This window comes from Lactuca virosa, chromosome 4 (genome assembly GCF_052849685.1).
Source record: "Lactuca virosa cultivar CGN04683 chromosome 4, Lactuca_virosa_CGN04683_v6, whole genome shotgun sequence".
NCBI classification, from domain to species: Eukaryota; Viridiplantae; Streptophyta; class Magnoliopsida; order Asterales; family Asteraceae; genus Lactuca; species Lactuca virosa.
The window spans coordinates 200,900,200-200,917,998 of NC_136429.1; positions in this window are offsets into that span (position 1 = coordinate 200,900,200).

Consider the following 17,799-nt stretch of genomic DNA (forward strand, 5'->3'; position numbering starts at 1 on the left):
TAGACCCCGGGAGTGAAATAGACCGGGTACAACCTTGTGCTGACATATGAGTTGAAATAGAATCGGGGGTGAAATAGACCCGGGGGCGAAATAGACCCAGTACGGCTTGGGCCGACGCATGAGTTGAAATAGACTTGGTGGTGAAATAGACATGGCACAGCCTTGAGCTGGCAGACATGTAGAGTATGTGGTATTTTGGGGAACTCACTAAGCTTCGTGCTTAGAGTTTTCAGTTTATGTTTCAGATACTTCCGGTTTGAAAGGGAAGAGCTCGGGATGATTTCATCGCATACACCATATTGTTCCGCATTTTGTTTAACTCTGATGTACTTAGATGATTTTGATATACTCTGATTTCACTATGGTTTCATGATAATGTTTTGGATAATAGTTTTATTAATATAAAAATCGAAATTTTTAGTCTTAAATTTTGGGACGTTACATTTTCACAACCAAATTTTTGCATTTTTAAATTAAGTAAAAACATTGTTTCCATAAAACCAATTCAAGAAGCCATAAGTATCAGAATACAGTTATCCCAAAAAATAAGAGTATAAAATGTGAAATCATGAAAACTGTCGTCTGTCGATGAGTGTGTACAATCAAGCCTTCGCTTTCCCACGATATTCTGAAATACCTGAAACACATTTAAATCCACAAATGTAATCACGAAGCTTAGTAAGTTCCCCAAAATATTACATACAACACAACACAATAAATAACTACTGGTTATCAGCAACCCTGGAACTATCAGTAGTCCCGAGGACTTTCAACAGTCATACACGCTCAAAGAAACCTTGTGGATTATTATAGGGATGTCAAAAAGTCCCATGGGACCCCGTTCCCATGGGGGCCCCATCCCGTTTGGGGGAATTTTTTTAAAAAAATCAGGGTCGGAGACGGGGGCGGGGCCAATGTTAACCCCCGTTTTAATTTCAGGGGCGGGGGCGGGGGTAGGCAATCTCGTCCCGAAACCCCCATGGGGACCCCGTTAAGAAATTAACATATATTTACATATATTAATTATATAAATATAATAAACAATAACATGATTTTGAGCTTCCAAAATTCATCAAAAACATGTTTTTAAGTTGTTAGTATAATGTTTTTAAGATGCCATAACTTTTTTTATTTTTAACATGTAAAATTTTGCTATAAATACTTATTTGTTATCTAAAAAATAACATCTTTTAGCCTAAATAAAAACTTCTTTTAACCTAAAAAATGCAACCCAAAATCAATTGGGGGCGGGGGAACGGGGGCGAGGGTAATAAAGGGGATTTGGGGGTGGGGGGGGGGGGGGTAGGAAGGTTGAACATTTTAGGGGTGGGGCGGGGACGGGGGAACGGGGAAGTTTCAGGGGCGGGGGTGGGGGCGGGGGATGCACTCCCCGTCCCGTTTTCCCCCGTTGACATCCCTAGGTTATCAACAACCCTATGGGTTATCAGCGACCCTACGAACTATCAGCAATGTTGGAGTTATCACAAACTCAATAAATAAACATAACATCAATCAGCAAATCAGACTCAGCTAGTCTAGCATGCATTCTACTATGATATAGTCAATATAGTGAGAAGACTCACCTTATAAATAGCAGACCAACACAATAGCTCTCTGATAGTGAAGATCGATCCTAAGAATCACCTATTCATCAATATGGAAGTACCCTCTTAGTCTAGACTCTAAATCCCTCAAGTTGACCAAAAGTCAACATGGTTAAAATTCAATGGTCAAAGTCAGCCTCAATAGACCTTCCATGTCGTGGCCACCTACATGCCACGTTGTGGCAACTACACGACAAAACAGTCGTGGTGACACCAATCTACATGTTGTGGCAAGCAGACTGCCATGCCGTAGGAACTAGGCTCCCAGAGCTTAACGAATTAAGCTCTTAACCCTTAACCCCATGAACCACAAATCCCAGATCTAAACCTTCTCAAGGTCTAGTTGGATAAAGAATCCAACTTTATACATTAAGACATCCCAATAAGCCAAGATCTAAAATCCTAAGATCTTAATGGCTGCACCCATTGAATGGACACCAAACTAAGTTATGAAAGTCCCCTATCTAACCACCACTGTGGTCCAGAAGTCAAATAAGGCTCACAAAGGTTCTGGAGATCACTCAAACTCATAAAAAAAGAAGATATGGACCAAAAAGCTCATAAAATGGCCTAGAACTAGATCTAGTGAGCAAGGCGAAGAGTTTATACCTCCAAAAGTCGAAAAATGTGAAGAAAATGCAACATCTAAGTTGGAATCAAGCACACAAGCACCAAAATGGACTCCTTCTTCCTTCAATCTTCACAAAAGTGGATTCACGCATACCAAATATGTATATTGAGGCTATGGTTCGGATGATATATGATCTCAGAGGGTGGAGGCTGCTAAATAAGGAAAACTCTAGAAGTTAGTGTCTTTACATAGGGTACAAACCCAGAGATCTAGTGCTTGCACCAAAATAGCCGCTACGTCGTGGCCAAAACCTTGTCATGTTGTGTCATCCATTGCAAATGCGTGCCTCATTTCAACATTGTGATGTCGTGGCCAAGCCAAAATCCTCAAAATAAGATTCTTAATTAAATTAACTCGGAAGAATCATACCTGGAAAACGAATGTTACATGCTTGCCCCTTGGGATTCAGAGACTGTTATGCATATTGTTCGTATACTTCAATTTTTCTTATTGGCTTCGAGTCTCAAAATCAATTTGCATAAAGGCAAATTGTTTGGTGTTGGGGTTCTTATTTCCCAGGTGGTAAAGGTAGTTGAGAGTTGGGATGGGCTTCAGACTCCCTTCCTTTTTCTCACATTGGTTTGCCAATTGGTCAAAATATGTCTCAGATGAATGCTTGGTCTTTCATTCTTGATAGATTTCAGGGGTAGATTAGTGGGGCGAAAGGCTAAATGCCTTTCGTTTGGTGGTAGGATTAATTTGATTAAGTCAGCCCTAGGTTCGGTTGGTAGCTATTTGTTATCAGTGTTTCTTGTCCCGGTCATGGTTCTTCAATCCCTGAAGTCCTTGAGGGCTAGGTTCTTTTGGGGTGCAAATTTAGATGAGAGACGCATGCATTGGATTAGATAGGAAGGAGTTTTGGCTTCTACAAGAAATGGAGGGTTGGGAGTGGGGAGTTTGTTCTCTTTTAATAGAGCGTTACTTTTTCGATAGCGTTGGAGATTTTTTCATGCTCTAGATTTGATTTGGATGCGGGTTGTTAAAGTTATCTATGGTATTGATGGTGGTCTCTCGGCTATGACACTGCAGAGGTCTTGGGCGGTTGCTTAGAATAGTGTCATTCGAATGTTATCTCATCTTCGTGATCGTGGGATTGATCTTCATTCTCTTTTTGGTAGGATATTTGGAAGGGAGACTCTCGTCTTGTAGTGACTTTTGATAAGATTTTTGCTCTGGATAATCTTAAGCATGCTTCTATTAAAGATCAAGTGTCTGTAGGGTGGGGTGTGGAAAACTATAGACGTATGCCTAGGGGTGGCATTGAGCACACATAGTAGGATGATTTCAAGGTGTTGATGCAGGATCTTCAGTTGCACTCCAGATACTTTGGGGTGGATTTATGATGTTTCATATACTTTCACGGTCGCTTCGGCTTATTCCCTTCTTAACTGCAATCTGATTCCAGCAGGGTGAATGGAGACTAGATGGAATAATTGGGTTTCTATTAAATTCAATATTCTTATTCGGAGGTTTGGAGACTATAGATCACCTTTTTGTTGGTTGCAAAGAGTTGCTTAACTTATGGACTCGTGTTACTATTTGGTGGGACGTGCATCTTCCAGACCTGATTTATGTTCTTTCCTTACTTTCATGGGCGGATAGTGTTTCATTGAGGGCAAGTCAACGAAAGGATTTTGATGATATCGTCTTGACTACTTTTTGGTGTCTTCGGAATTTTTGAATTCCATTATTTTTGAAACGGTTTTACCTAGGAAATCTAGTCTTTTTGATGATGTCAGATATGAAGTATTTTTTTATTTCTAATAGATGTAGCAAAGTTAAAATATAATTGAGTGATTGACTTCATAATCCTACTTTAATTTCTATTATGCTGTAATGGGTTCTTTTTAACGTCTTACTAGTTTTTATTTTATAACACATTCTGGTTTAAAAAAAATATTAATATCTAACATTTTTTATTATTCGTTCCAAGACTATTATTCATAAATTTAGTTTTTAACGAAAAATCCAAATTAAAGGAAACATGTGTTTAGTATGATTGGGGATTTCCGTATCTTTTTTGTTGCATCTTTTTACACTTTATTGACAACTTGTCATCTTAATCATACTCGCTCACGAATGTGGTACATACATCTTTTTTAATCGATATATAGAATACAATAGCTAACCAATTTTAAGGGACAGCATCACTTTAAAAAGATAATATATTTTTGGATTTTCGATTTTCACATATTTGATTTTTGAAATTTTCTCTTGTCTATATTTGTTTTCAACTTGTTTAGTCGTACATATTCGGTCCTTATAACCAGCTACTCCATGTAAATCGAAAAAAAAATGACTTAATAAGGTAATATATTTCTCATTTTATACACATTTAGTTCTTCATATTTTTTTACACATTTAGTCTTTATTATTTTTTTTTTACAAAATAAGTCTTTGTTATTTTATACACATTTAGTACTTATTAACGTTTTCTTTTGGTTTTTCTCACGACATCCTACATAGGACAATCATTAATGAAGTGTCCGGGTTTGTTCATGTTTATGTCTTTCGCGACCTCGATTATTTGGTGCTTAGGTCTTGAGTTCTGAATGTCTAACTTATTCATACGATCTCAGATTTTAACGATCTTTATATTCATATGTTTGTATTTGAGTCAACTACAATTTTCATTTACATTACTCCCGTTAAAAAGTAATATATTTTACTTACGATCTTTATACACATGAATTCTTTACGAATGTATGTATGACCATTTTTTTATAAGTATATTACTTTTCAACGTGAGTAATCTAAACGAAAAATGTAGTAGAATCAAATATGAACGCTTTGATATAAAGATTGTTAAAATCAGAGATCGTGTGAAGAAGTTACGATGTTCAGAACACAAGACCTAAGCACCAAACAATCGAGGCCACGGTGACCATAAGCATGAACACTCCCGAACACCTCATTAGTTATTATCACATGTAGGATGTCGTGAGAAAAATCTAAAGAAGCTTTTGATAAGTACTGAATGTATACGAAAACAACAAGGACATATTTTGCAACAAAAATTCACAACTTAATACAGTTAATTCACAGTTCAGTTCATAGCTTAATATAATAAATTCACAGTTTAATGCACAAAAATTATACATTTACAATAATATTCGCAACCTAAAACTTATATATATATATATATATATATATATATATATATATATATATATATATATATATATATATATATATATATATATATATATATATATATATATATATTCAGATCTATAGGCTATTGTTTCTTTCAAAGTTTATTTACACAAATATTCACAATTTAAATTTTATATGTTTTATCTAAAATTATATTAAATTGTATATGTATATAATGCTTCTTTCTTCTCATATTTCAAAAGAAAACAAAAAATTAATAAAAATGCATAGCTTAATACAATTAATTCACAACTTAATACATTTAATTCATAGTTTAATACAATCAATTTACAGTTTACTACAGTCAATTCATAGCTTAATACAGTTAAATCACAATTTAATACACAAAATTTAAAGCTTAATATAACAAATTCAAAGTTTTATACAAAAAATTATACATTTACGACCATATTCTAAACTTAAAAGTTATATTTCAAGATTTAATTCACAGTTTAATAAAACAATTTTAGGTCTCTCGTTCACAATACTTACATCTTAAAACATAATTGATTGTGTTGAAATATTTCATCAGATACATTGTGTGCACCACACAAATTCTCAGTTTCAGAGAACATTTCATGACTTTCATTCACAGTTTAATAAAACAATTTAGGACTCTCATTCATAGTATTCGCAATATAAAATCATATTAATTCACTCATTCACATTAAATAACTTAAACAAAACTAAACACTAGTTGAAGGAGATTTGGCAGTGTTTAATAGCACGACGGAGTAACAAAAATGGTGGCGGTTGACGGCGGTCTCAGATCTGATCTCAATCTCACCGGAGCTCTGTTAGATTTCTTCAGATCTTGTGGCAGCTAGGGTTTTAGCTGCGAACATACTTTAAAATAGAGAACAAAATCCAAATAAACAAACAATCTTCAGAGGTTTTAGACTTGAAGAACATGAACAAAATCAGATCTGAAGGTTTTTAAACTAGATCTGAAGGAAATCAGATCTGAAATCGCGAGCATGAACAACGAAACGACACAAAATCATAGAGGCGAAGCAGATCTGGAGGGGTAGCGAAGATACGACGGTGATGACGCAACTGGAGGTGGTAATATGCCAATGTCGGAGATAATGACAATTGTACATGTCGGAGGTTTGGCGGTGATGTCGAAATCTCAAATAGAAGGCGATATCGTCAGTGATGTTCTGTTTCACCTAAGATCTGATAAGATCTGGTGTAGATCTAGTCAGATCTGATATAGATCTGGTGATTTCTGATGTGGATCTTGTGAGATCTGATGCAGATCTGGAGATTCACTGAAGATCGAAGAAGGCAGTGGTGATTTATGCCGATGGAGGAGATGGCGGTAAAAAGTCGGAGGAGGAGACGATGGTGGCGGTAGTGCTGTCGACAGAGGAAACAGCGGTGTAAGTCGCCGGTGATAAGGGCATCAGAAATGGTGGTTGTTATCTGATGAAGGAAGAAGAAAAGAGGAAGAAATGTTTGAAGTCAGGTGAAAGAAGGACCTGATGATGTTTATGCTAGAAAGATGAAGTGATGTTGCCTAAAATACCCTTATTGATTTTTGGACATTTACAAAAATTTAAAAAAAAAAAATCAAAATAGAAGAAAAAACTAAAATTCTCTTAATTATAAGTTAAAAATAACTGGTTCTTAAAGTTATTAACCTTTAGTGGTTCTCATTTAAACTTTTACATATATATATATATATATATATATATATATATATATATATATATATATATATATTGAGAGAGAGAGAGAGAGGAAGGATCATTTGAGAACTCAAAGTTTCCCCAGAATCTGAGAACTAAAAGTGGACCGTCATATTAAAAACATTAAGGGCTAAGATCTTTTATGACAGTTTTGTAAATAAATGGGAAAAAAAGATTGAAGGGTATTTTAATAAAATAACATAAGGAGATTTTAGGGATTTAGAAATTGTCCCCCAAATAAACATATCAGATCAAACACTACCATTCTCTCTCACGTGTTCTTCACTCACGATCAAAGATGCCTCCTTCCTCATCCGTCGATCGTCTCCCTCCTCCCTTCACCAGCCACCTATACTTCTACCGACTAGAAATCCACACTCCATGCCTAAATCTCCGTCATCACCTCTAACGGAAACAAAAACTCCATTGAAGATGCTTTTGATTGTGAACTGGTATGTCCGAAATTATCGACACATCTGCTCTCCCCTATTTCTCAATCCTATTTGGACTCCTTCCACTTAGATCAGGATCTCTCTTATTCCTCTTCTGATGCGCCTTCATCACCATATATTTTTCTCCTACACATCGATCTGATTTGGTAAACGCCTTTATCTCTATATTGATCCATTTAATGAAAACCTTCATCTCTATATCGATATCATTTTGGTTCAGGTATTGGTGTTTGTAAATATACATAGTCTACCAATGATTCCAACATACGATCAGAAAATGGATTCCATCGCCTTCGTCGGAGACTCCATTTCATCTTACAAGTTGTTGTTCAGAGCATTATTGCTCATACCTATCCCTCACTACCTCTTAATATCGTTTTTCGTTTTGGTTGTTCGTGTATACAATCTACTCGACATTCATATCGTCCAAGACTTTCTCGGTGGGTTTGGAGGTGATTATGTATCTCTGACGTTCCATTCTTCATCCGCTTTGTACAGAGAAGTCGTTTCCAAGTCTCATTTGCTTCATGGAAGGTTAATTCCTTCTCTTCTTTTTATATATTGTTCAGATCGGACCTAAGATATTCTCAAAATGACTTGTGTATTTGATTCTTAACATTTCCACCCTTGATTTTTTATTGGTGTAGATACTTTGCCGCACCATAGCTATCTAGTCCGCATCTTCAGACTTTTTTCTCAATGTTTTAGTCAAGAAATCTAATTTCAGCTACACATGGTAACATCTTACATTCATCTTCTTGTACTTTGAAATTTAGTATTTGTACATTTCTAATTATTAGTTGCTAATAAGTAGAAATGGACAATTTTGGCATATCAATAACAGCACGAAGAAGATGAACAAAATTGTCCATTTAAATTGATCAAATACTAGTATAGAATGAAATATAAGCCAAAAATCGATATTAACCATATCTAAGTAGTGGAGTAACTTACTGAGTCCTAATAAAAGGCAGAGGAGTTGTCTATTTTTCATTTATTTTGATGTTTCCAGCTGTTTTTTTCTTTAGCTTGTACACTTCTCAACTACATGTTGTTCTTTTCTTTTTCATTATATATTCTCCATTCCAAAAATAAAATTGAGGATTATTTAGCCTCATGGTTAACTTGTATTGTTAGTGGAAAGTTCTTTTATCCACTTCATTAGTTATACTCCTATATATAACATTTCTATGATTTTTATAATATTTTCTTTCCTTCTCCTGTGGGATTCTTTTTCTAAGTTATATTGTGGTTAGTTATTAAAATATGAAAATGCTTCATATTCATGTGTTCTTGAAGTTGGTATCTTGAGAGTGCTTTGTTCTTGCATTAATTAATTGATCGGATGAATAATTAGTTCAAATCAGAAACAGCACAAACACACAGTTCCTTTCAAAGGTTTTGAAAAGCCTTTAGCATGAGAGTGCTCTTGTTATCTTTCATATCTCCAGCATAATCATTATCTGTAAAGACCACCAAGTCACTTGCTCTTCGATTATTGTATAACACTCCATAGTCCACAATCCTTTTAAATATCTTAGGAATCTCTTTGCTGCTGTAAAATGTAGCTGTGTAGGATTCGCCATGATATGACTAGTGAGACTTGTAATGAACATCAGGTCTTTCAATGGACTTGATTTCTCCATCCATAGCCACCCTTCACTTCTTGCTCTTAAATGATTCATCAAAGTCTATTGGTTCTAATGATGCCATAAATGCAAAGTTTGATTCATCTTTTTTCTGAAAAATCATCACCATATGTGAAGTGAAGTCTACTCTCCCCATTCTGATTCTTTTCATTTCTTTTCTTGTACCCTTTAGATTCATTATAATAGCCTTATTTAAAGTTGTTACAATATCTAATCTGATGTTTTCAAGTATACGAATTCATGAAGGATTATTTGCTTGTTCATTCATACAGGTAAAGGAGATTTTATCTCACTATCCATCTAACTACAAGCAATCTGCAGTCATTCCACTGCTAGATCTTGCAAAATAGAAATATGAGGGTTGGCTTCTTGTTTCAACAATGGATACAATATGTATTTTATGTTATGTATGTATCAAATTGAAGCTTTTATTGCATGATTCTGGTGTAGAAAATTTTATTTGACATTTTGGGGTCAAACTTTGACTTCCTGGTCAATTGTTGATTTTTTTAGTACAAAATACAAGATTGCCACTTTTCAAACACCCATATATTCATAAAATAATTAGGATCAAGTAATTTTATCCTTACATTCTCCAAATTTTTTGGAGTCGAACTTTGACTTTTGGTCAATTCTTGATTGTAAGTACAAAAAATCAAGATTGCCATTTTTGAAACACCCTTTATTCATAATTATTCATAAAATAATTATTTATGAATTGATGATATGTAGTCAATAAAAATTCGAAGTCCAAGAAGAAATGCCATTGATGCAACTTCGCGTCTTCCTCTTCTAAACATTCCACTACATGGTGTTCACTATATACACGATGTTGCTGATGCATATTGAATAATGTCATCACTGGTATTCATTTATCTTACATCTAACTTGTATTCGGGTCATCTATATTCATTATTAAATTGTTTTTTAGGGGAAATCACAAAAACTATGAATTACATGTGATTCACATGTAAATCACAAGTGAATCACATATGAATTACATGTGATTCACATGTAAATCACATGTAGATCAGTAGATGGCTTTTAGAGTATAAGATTATTGACTTATGACCGATTTGTGCTTCTCCTTCTCGCTTTTTTAAGGTCTAATTTTAGAAATCACACTTCAGTTTGTATGAATCACATGTTATTCACATGTAATTCACATATGAATTACATGTGATTTACATGTAAATCACATGTGATTCACATGTAAATCACATGTGATTCACATTTAATTCATATGTAAATTACAAGTGAATCATATATGAATTACGTCTATATGCACACATGAATTTTGTGTGAGTGTTATTCGTTAATTAATTTTAAAATTTTCTTGTAAATTTCAAATTTGAATCTTAAAAGATACAATCACATGTGCATATCACATTATATAATCACACGTGAATCTTACATGATATATACATATGTATTTTTGTGAGTGTTCTTGCATTAATCGATTCTTTTTTTATTTTCTTGTAGATTTGTGTGACAACCCGAAATTTCTATCTTGCATTATTATCCAAATCAGTCAAAGTCAGACACGTTTCTGTCACTTTCTAGCTTTGTTTTGAGTCATTTGAATGTTCTAAACCTAGTAGCTTCAAGTTAGAAGTCTGGATTTGAGTCCCGCAAATTCACCCGACCCAAAATTTGGCCAAACACTCCAACTTAAGGAGTGTACAGCCGTACACTTGGGTGTGCGGCCGCACACCCCTTCTCCGGCAGCACACTCGCGTCTGGCAGCACACTCATGCCTATATGATAGAGTCTTGGCCTTCATTCCACCCTTTTCACTCTCCTAGTCAAGAACTCGTTTTCTCTCAAGTAGATCCCAATTTTTTTCAACTAGATCTTCAAGTGGTAAGTGTTTCTATCCTTTGATTTGTTCATTCCTTACTCCATCTAGTGTAAATCACTGATTTCATCCATGAAATCATTCCATTTTAGTAGATCTTCAAGTGTTCTTCAGTTTCACCAATAACACCAAGAACACCTACTAAGTTCTTTGGCTCCAAACACCCCTATACGCTTCTACATTGTAAGTATCCTACTCCTACATGTTATTTGCTAGATTTGAGCCATAGAAAATGCCTAGAACTTGATCTGCAAGGAGTGTGCGGCCGCACACACTCATGTGGCCGTACACCCCTTATTTTGGTGCTTTAAGACCTTAAACTCAAGTAGTATTCTGGCACATGAGCAAAGACACTTAGGGGATACAAGATATGACCTTGGAAATACGTTTTGGACCATTTTTACTAGGAGTGTGCTTTAAGACCTTATAAAGTGACATTAAGTCATCAATATTTGTTATTAAACTCTTCAAAAGGTTTTATAAAACTTCTTTTTAAACTTATATATATTGTCAAAACCATTTTTACTTAGGACCGATAACACACTTTGTTTCATGTTCCTTGTTTGTTTGTGGACTTAGAGTATCCTGTTGTTTGTCCGACTGTCGTTTGATCCTTAGTTATATATTATGTATATATGTATAAGACATAAAAGCTTTTATCTCAGTTCAATACATTCAGTTATACAACAATTCAACTAGTAAACTATAATAGGTATAGTTTAGAAAGATACTACTCATTACTTCTAGTACAAGGAAACATACAAAGAGTCAGTTCATACATGAGTCAATACTTACTATGATGAGAAACAAACAAAAACATATACATATACAAGTACAGACAAGAGAACATATACATATATATTTACAAGTAAACAGAAGGAACATATACCAACATAACGATTAGAATATGAGATTTACTTCTACATGACGCGGATTCCACCGTTGTCATGTTGGTAACCAGAGTCTCCTAGAGGGAGAGCGGGCATTGTGTGTATAGATCTATACGCGACAGACTATACCGCACCCCGACTTTTAGCTACAGTCCCCGACCGACCAAGCCAAGAGGTGACAAATGTCACATTTATTTCGACGTCTTTCATCGTCGTGTTCTACAGCCGTCAATCAGTATGGTTACAAATCTCACCTTACCTTATAATTCATTGGCTTTAAGGTAAGTAGTACTACGGTAGTTTCCACATATAAAGCTACAGTTCTATAATATTTTCCCTAATACAATTACCTTGAAACGTTTTCTCATTATACGATAATGTATAAACTATATTTCGATAACGATAGTCAGACTTGGGAAAATACATACTCTTACAAACAAGCAAACCGAACATTGGGTCTTGGTAGAAGACTACAGTTTAGTAGAAAATATGGGATTTTCTAGGAAGATACGAACATTGTACAGACAGTTAACGAACATTTTAATACAAGTAAACACTTACAAACTTTTACTACAAACTTACACTGTGAATATTTTCAACAAACCTTTTTCATACAAACAATGACACTAAAATGCTTATGAACTCACCAGCTTTTAAAGCTGATAAACTCTTTCAAAATACTTGTATTCTCAGGTCATCAGTAGACAAGTACTGATGCCAGGTTTTGAGAAGATGGAGCTCGTTCAAGACTCATCTCTTATTTTGATTTATATTTTTGGTGTCTTATAAACTTCACAGAACACACTTGTATTAAATTATATTATTAATGCAATTGATGATGTTGTTGCTTGTTTACTACTACGCTTTGTTGTGATACTGTACATGACGTCCTCCACCTCAGAACGTTCTGCCGTTCCGGTTTTGGGGTGTGACAGATTGGTATCAGAGCATTGTTTATAGTGAATCAAGTATATCAACCCATAAAATATATACAAACTATAAACGCAACGGGATTAATATACTCTGACCAAGAGTTTATACTTTTAAATGATAAAATATTTAAGTAATTATACATACCTGCATTCATACTAAAATCAGTGTCATTAGGACAGAACAAAAGTATTACGATTGTTGAACAACACGATTAGGCTTAGAGACATATAGTCAAACCTGGGAGGATATAGCTTGATCAACTATATTTTCCGAGGAGTGACTATCATGTGCCTAAGAATGGTTGTAGTGTTGCAACAAGTCAAAAAAAAAAACTTACCAACACTACTACAACGAGAACGTTAGAACAGAACATAAACCTAAAATACTATAGGAGTATTTTGTGTTACTATAATTACTTATTTGAAAACTAAAAAGGGTCCTTACTAGTAGGTCAATAGTTGCTAAGTGGATACGCTAAGGTGATATGTGACTAAGGTGTTATAGACTTAGAATCTGCGACCTTTGCTTTACTTCTTGTTCCTTGTTTGGTTGTGGATTTAGAGTTAGGGTCACTTATTCGAAGGTCTATTCTGTCTTGGTTGCATATGACTGGTATGCACTACGCAAATGTTGGAGTAACTAGTAAGGATCATCTTATAATTATCTAAATTAGTGCGTCTATTAACTATTCTTTCCCCCTATTCTCGCATAGATAACATGGCTGGATTCCATCCCCACGGCGACCCGTACTTTCCAAACGAAGGCAATGCTGGATGGCTTGAAGAAGAGCCAGAAGATGATCATCCAATCCCTTTGGATGATCACCATGCTGAAGGCTTTTCTGATGGCTCCGATTCCGAGCCTGAAGTCAATAACCTACCCCCGGTGGCTCCCATCCTAAATCCTAACCCTCATCCGGCTTTTCAAGGCCCGACGCCTCCTTGGGTGGAAAGCTTGGAAACATGGAGCCAAGAGCAGAACCAGCCCATGCCATTCAATGGAGACCGAAGCTTTTATGACCTGAGCGAAGGAGGCTCAGCAGATAGAGTCTTGCTAATCCTGGTCCGTAGAGTTGCCCGAAACAAAATTCAGGGCAGGACAACTCTCCATCGAATCACGGAAGTTAATGCCAATCCGAGAATGCATACCATCCACACCATTCATCTGGAAGATGATCGTGAGAGATCTAGGAGAGACCACGAGGCCCTGCAGCAAGAGCTTGCTGCGACTCGGGCTGAAGTCATAGAGCTCCGAGTACGCCAAAGGGTGTACGAAAGGCACCTGCTTGATATGGAGCGCCAGCTGGCTGAACTAAGGGTTCACCCGAGGGATAACCGTCACCAGTAGGAGATACTCTACCTTTCTTCCTTTGGTATAAGGAATCGTTTTCCTATCTATGCTCCATGTAGCACTTTTCTATGTAACTATCCTTGTACTGTAAGTACTTTTTAGTCGGACCTTTATGATGTCAAAGCTTTTCTACTTCGGATATGATGTAAGACCTACTCCAAGGTCAATTTTCCCGAACTTATTACATCTTAAATATCAATGATATTGACAGTCGGCTAATTCCTGTGACAATCCTTGTTCAAATACTTTCATTCTACTATCAATAGAATTCTATCTAAAGCTCACTTTCGTCAAATTATTGAGCTGTGGTAATTTAGCTCAAGGATCACTTCCAATTCTTGTCGAAGGTTGGATCATGTTATCCACCAACCAATGATAGCCTAATTCGAAATATCAATCGTCTAGTGACCATTCTACGAACTTACTTCAACTCTTTTCCAATACTGCATCATAGGGATGTAGGTCAAATCACCGAGAACAGTATAACAAAACGAAAAATTTACATTCACGTAAATGAGTAGAATACATCTAGTGCCGACCATAATCACTCACGAACTCCTTTTCTCTCGTATAATAGAATCATGTCGTCATCCAGAAATAGTCAGCCGAACGACGAAACCCCGATCCTTCATATAGACGCCGCTACCTTCCAAGCCGCGGTAACAGCTGCCGTGGCAGCTGTCCTTGCACACTTCAGCACTGGAAACGCAAACAAGGATGGCAAAGGTGTTGACAGTTCAAATTGCTGTATCAATCCGAGAAATCAACAAATGATAACAGTCACGGACACCCAAAGCCACAAGTCTGAGTATAAGAAACGAAAGCGTCAAGCCCAAAAGGAGCACAAGCGATCTCAAAGACTTGCCATGCAACAGCAACAAGTGGCGACCCCTGCCACTTCAGCACCGATCAAACCATATGAGGGAACACTCCCGAAGTGTGACAAGTGTAATTTTCATCATTACGGAGTTTGCCGTGATTTGCAATGCAACAATTGCAATCGAATGGGACACACTACTCGTGTCTGTAGAGCGCCGGCACGAACCATCTCCCAAGCCACTAGCATCGGGGTCAGCCCGGCTTGCTATGGTTATGGTGAAACCGGAAACTATAAAAGGAATTGCCCAAAAGGGGGGAGCAACGAAAGCACTCGTGTCCACATAACTCCGACCCAACACATCACTTCCACCACCGATGCTGGTGCAAGCCAGATATGTCACATATGCGGTGAGGTAGGACATCTCAAGAAGGATTGTCCGATAACAAAGAACTCTGGCGCAGACGGGAAGATACTAAGGATCACTGCCGCATGAGAGACTACTCCGGACCCACGTTGAAAAACTAGTACGTTTCGTTTTAGTAGACTCATAACCTGTTAAAAACTAGTGCAACTCGAGTCACATCTTTCTACGAGATCCCATCAGTCAAGGGACCCTCGTGCTGCGTATACTTGCTTTTTGTAGTATACCTTATTCGCAGCAGTAGTCTTGTAGATAAACTAAAGTACTGAAACTCTGTTAAAAGTAGCACCGTTGTGTTTTTTTGTAACACCTTTATGAACTAGTCTAACGCCTTTTATTCCGAGTAGTCTGTCATTATCATGTAACTTGAGTCAGTTCGATCCTCACAATGCCAGTTTCGTGCGCAAATTTCTTTTCCCCGTAATCGCCTTTCTAGCGAAGCCGTCATTCCAGAACTCCGAGGTACTCATGCGTAGAGTATCTTATGTTTCGTATCCTTCCCGAAGAAACCTCAGCAAACATACCCGGAATACCACTCGTACAGTACGTCAAGTTCAATCCGAAGACCCTTACGGTTAGTCTATTGCTGAGGAATGTATACGCAAGGGTGGTATATAATCAAGGTTCTACAGGCTTAGAATTGATGATTCCGCTTTAACTTCTTTTCCTTGTTTGGATGTGAGCTTAGAGAAGAATCATTTATTCGACTGCCTTTTCAATCTTAAGTATATATGACTCGTATACGCGAAGCTGTGATTGATGAACCAAATATGACTTCTAATATATGAACTTCAGGACGAAGACTGCTCAAGACTACGAGTGATCATGCTGCCATACGAATAAACTTAGAATCCAATCAAATGCCCTTCCCGCCGATCGGGACAAGAGACACAGATAGAACAAAAGTACCTATCCTTTTCCTTACTTCATGAGTAATCGTACTTTCTTTTGGATCTTCCCGACGTCTTTCCAGAAGAACTCCCAGGATTACCTCCACAACGTCAAAGTCGAGTTCAGAATCGACTTAGTTGCAGGGGCTACCCTAGCAGCCAAATCGCCCTATCGTCTAGCAGCTGCTGAGATGAAAGAACTGTCCGGTAAACTTAACGAACTGCTCAGCAAGGTCTTTATTATACCAAGCTTCTCACCTTGGGGAGCTCCGGTCTTGTTCGTCAAGAAGAAAGACGGATCGTTTCATATGTGCATCGACTATAGAGAGCTCAACAAGCTTACCGTTAGGAATCGTTACCCTCTGCCTCGCATAGATGAATTGTTTGACCAACTGAAAGGGGCGAATTACTTTTCAAAGATAGATCTGAGATCCGAGTATCACCAGTTACGAGTGCTAGAGGAGGATGCCCCGAAGACGGCCTTCCGAACTCGTTACGGACACTACGAGTTTGTAGTGATGCCATTCGGATTTACCAATGCACCCGCAGTATTCATGGACTTAATGAATAGGGTATGTCGTCCTTACTAGGATCAGTTCGACATTGTATTCATAGATGACATACTTATCTACTCTCGTAGTAAGGAAGAGCATAGAAAGCATCTACGTCAGATCTTGGAAACGTTACGATTAGAGGAGCTCTACGCGTAGTTCTCTAAATGCGAGTTTTGGATTCGAAGATTCGAATTCCTGGGTCACGTTGTTAGTGAAGAGGGAATTCATGTGGACCCTTCCAAAATCAAAGCCATTGAGGACTGGTCAGCACCGAAGACGCCTACAGAAATTCGCTAATTTCTAGGTCTCGCTGGCTACTATCGTAGGTTCATTCAGAACTTCTCTCGAATTGTGAAACCCCTTATGACTTTGACCCAGAAGGGTGTGGCCTTTGACTGGGAAGAGAAGCAAGAGAAAGTGTTCCAAACGCTGAAGCGAGCCTTATGCACTGCATCGGTACTATCCCTCCCAGAAGGAATAGAAGACTTCTTGGTCTATTGCAATGCATCCAATCAAGGACTCGATTGTGTTCTGATGCAACGAGGAAAGGTCATTGCCTATACCTCCCTTCAGCTTAAGACACTCAAAGCCAGCTATACAACACACGATCTGGAGTTAGGGGCAGTGGTATTTGCTCCGAAGGTCCGGAGATCATTCGGGAAACGACAGAGAAGATCGTTCGGATTCATGAACGATTGAAAGCCTCTAGAGACCGACAGAAAACCTATGCAGACAAGAGAAGGAAACCTTTGGGATTCCATGTGGGAGACCGTATTCTTTTGAAAGTCTCACCCTGGAAGGGCTTGATATGCTTCGGAAAGCGTGGAAAGCTAAATCCAAGATACATAGGGCCTTTCGAGATTCTCGCTAGAATCGGCCCTGTAGCTTACAAACTCA